Source organism: Gekko japonicus, unplaced genomic scaffold, assembly GCF_001447785.1.
Source record: "Gekko japonicus isolate JY-2015 unplaced genomic scaffold, Gekko_japonicus_V1.1 scaffold1967, whole genome shotgun sequence".
NCBI lineage: Eukaryota > Metazoa > Chordata > Lepidosauria > Squamata > Gekkonidae > Gekko > Gekko japonicus.
The window spans coordinates 116,323-119,983 of record NW_015175421.1 but is presented as its reverse complement, the minus strand read 5'-3'; the positions used below and the strand labels follow the sequence as shown (position 1 = coordinate 119,983).

The 3,661-nt window shown below is 49.6% G+C and overlaps 1 protein-coding gene across 1 annotated transcript in view; it reads right to left on the bottom strand.

Moving 5' to 3' along the window:
* Window positions 1–3,661, bottom strand: part of ZBTB45 (zinc finger and BTB domain containing 45) — a 7,696-nt gene that overhangs the window by 2,103 nt on the left and 1,932 nt on the right. The gene's annotated exons all lie outside the window — the stretch shown is intronic.

Below are 3,661 nucleotides of genomic sequence, written 5' to 3'. Positions count from 1 at the left end.
CCCCGCTTCCGGCCGCCCCGCTTCCGGCCCTCATTCAGCCAGGAGGAGGCAGGAGAAGAGGGAGGGTAAGTTGCTTCCTCCCTGCCTCTCCCCACCCCTGCCTGCCTGGGGCCAGGGAGGGCCTTCGCGGGGCTTCCTTGCACTCCCGCCGGCCTTGCAGGTCCACCGCCGGTGCAAGGCCGGGACCGTTGGGGGCGGGGTGTGTGGCCTCATGACACACTTCCGGTGATGTCAGGGGGAGTGGCATATGCTAATGAGTTATGCTAATGAGTTCCCCTAGCTCTTTTTCTACGAAACGACCCCTGCGATGGAGCCCTGTTTGAAGTTTGTCGAGTCTTAAAATAGAAAAAAACGGGTCAGATCCAGGCAGCTTTTACACTCAATCTCATACAATCCCCCCCAATCTACAGCCCCCACATTCTGCAGACCCCCTGAACTCCAGCATAGCCTTTTGGGGGGGATCAAAGGGGAGCCCTTCCTTCCTTTTTCACCGGCAGAAATGGTGGTGGGATCCAAGCCAAGATGGTGCCTGATGCAAAGCAGATATAGCGAGGGTTGCTGGGACAGAGAAGCAATGAACAAACAAATAAAACTTAAAAAGCCACTATCTGTCTGAACCCAAGAAAACCAGCAGCAATGTTCCCTCTAAGCTGTGGGGTCTTGTGAGCAAAAATTCTACTTTGTGAGCTACTGCCATTCAAGTTGTGAGCGAGCAGTTTGGCTGCTGCATGAATTAGTTTGCTCTGGAGCCATCCTTCCTGAGCTAACACAAAAACCTGTGAGCTGGAGGCTACAAAACTGTGAGCTAGCTCACACTAACTCAGCTTAGAGGGAACACTGACCAGCAGCCAATCAAACCCCTCTCCAACTCTAATGGAAACACAGAGGTAAGGTAGAGATCAGACAAGAAAGCCAAGAGCTGAGAACCCCTGAGCCTATGTCCTCATGTGACGAGGAAAGTGGAAAGCGCCGCTTCAGCTTCTTGCTCAAGAATGTGAAACTGGATTCCTGACTGCTGCAAGAAAGAGCTTGCTGGAAGATTCTGAATCGCTCCCTCCCCTCTGGGCATCTGAACAGGGAGGCTGCACCCACCCTGGGACACCGGCAGGGGCAGAAGCAGGACACCCACATCGTATTCCCCTGCTTTTCCTTGCCATTCCCCCTCCACCACCGGAGGGCTATTAAACATTATGACACAATGCTGTGTCAATCACCTTTGTTTACACTTTTTTGAGACAGATATATGTTGTTATAATTTCAAACTGGTAACTAACACATTACTAGTACTGCTTAATACTGTTTTACCCAAAGGGCCTTTCAGGACTGAAGTGGGGACTTGAGATATAAATGCTCAGCTTAGCGTTAAGGGAGCCATGCTTGCCTGCTTTGTAACTTTTGTTCGCTTTGCAAGAAGGAGAAGTATGGATTTGTGCTTAAGACGGCTTATCTAAAGGAAGCTGGTGAGCAAATGTCTGGGTTAGTAATTCTTTCTCGAACTACTGTGAAAACCAAAGATGCTGCGCTTAACACAGACTGTTCCTGGAATCGGGGAGCTGTCAGCAGTAGAAATTTATGTGGACTTTCAGGTACAGAAAAGGACAAAACGACAGATATTATGTAACCGATGCCTATGATTGTCTAGGCCTTCCTCAGTTGAGTGTGACCGTTTCCAGACTTGTTTCTGTGATTGCCTTCGCCTGGCAGATAAAGAGCTTTTAATTAAACCTCTTACCTGGGTTGTCTGCTTCATAGGACCCCAGCAGCCAAATGAACCCCATGGACTTCCATGACCACACTAAAGCGATGTATCGGTTACCGATTTGTTTTAAAAGCAAGAAAAAGAAACCTTAGTGGTGCCAGGAGGGGGCAGAGATGGCAGATGTGGCGACTGAGGCAAGGGAAAGGGCACTCATGCAAGCAGGACCTGCAAAAACACACCCCTTCTTCCCCCCCCCCCGGTGCGCAAAGGCACTGTGTTGATTCACAGGGCAGTGAAGTGGTTAAATTGTCAGATGAGGATGTGGGAGGCCCAGGTTCAAATCCTCACTCAGTTATGGAAGTTTGCTGGGTGACCTGGGACCAGTCACATACTTTCAGCCTAACCTATCTCCCAGGGTGATTGTGCGGATAAAATGAAGAAGGGGGAGGTATGTTTGTCAGCCACTGGGTCCTCACTGGAGAGAAAGACGGGGTAGAAATGAAGCAAAAATAAAGTTAAAATAATAAAGATCATAGCAAAAAAAAGATCACAGGAAAGCGCATGGGAAACACGGGAAGAGGACAATTAGGGGACAAAGCTGTGTGGATGTTCCAAAATGTCCCGCTCCAGCTTAGACCAAAGCGACACATAAAAAGACACATACCGTAAGTGGTCTCTAGATCAAATCAAGCCTGAACTCTCCCTAAAAGCTACAATGACTAAACTGAGGCTATCGTACTTTGGTCACCTTATGAGAAGACAAGAGTCACTGGAAAAGACAAGGATGGCAGGGAAAGATGAAGGCAGCCAGAAAAGAGGAAGACCCAGCGTGAGATGGATTGGCTCCATCGAGGAAGCCACGAGGGCCCTCCGTTTGCCAGGCCTGCCAAGGCTGCTAACAATGGGATGTTTGGGAGGTCGTTCGTTCACAGGGTTGCCATAAGTCAGAAGCGACTCGACGGCACTTAACATACTCACAGTTCAGACACAAAACTGGAGCAAACCCCCCATGCGGAAGCAACCTTACAGAGTATGCTTTATAAACCTGTTAACAATCTGTTCATGGCAAGTTCACCGTATGCATAACTTGAAAGGTGAGAGACAGTTTTGCATTTCGGGCCTCTGAGAAACGGCCGATTCTGACTCCTCATTTCCCCTAAGATGAAGCCTTCCGAGGCCATCCACAGACATGCGTACCCTTCAAGCCATTCTGGATCTGCAGTCAACCCTTTGCAGCTGGACAGGCAGGCTCGCAAGCCACAGACTGTTTCTGGTTCCCAGGAGAACGGGGCTGTGCAGACTGCAGACTGGCTGGATCTCGTGGCAAGAGGGAAGCCATTCCTTCTCCTCCCCCCACCCTGCTCTTGCCCAGGTTTGAAATGTCAAACAGCCCTCCACCTAAAAAAATCCAAAGGAATTGGCTCTTTTTAAAAAAAAAGTGCTAAAATGTTTCGTAGAAAACCCAAAAGCCTGTCTCAAGCATGAGGATGGGGGCAAAAATCTATGCTGAAGTGGGGGCAGGTGCCGGTATCAGGAGAAGAACAACGCTGTGACAAGGACACCTTTCGGCAGCAAGATACGCACCAACCTGGGAGAAAACACGTCTCAGAGCTGCTTGGAAGAAGCAGAAGCGGCAGCAGAAGGAAAGGAGGAGGAAGAGTTAGAAGCAGCAGCAGCCACCGCCAAGTTTCTCTGTGCCACCTGAAAATCTCTGTTGGTCTGCCTGTCTGCCTGCCTAAGGGAGGACCCTTATGGCTGATTTCAGTAGCCTGAAGGACTCTGAACTGTGAGAACATACCCCTGTCCTTTTCTGAAACTGAGCCCATCAAAAACACAGGAAATCAATGCCCACCCTCCTTCCTTTGCCCAAGCACTCCTCTCTCGCACCCAGTCCTTGTTTATCTAGCACATCACACATTTAGAAGAAGAAGAGGAGATTGGAATGCCCCACCCTTCTTCACG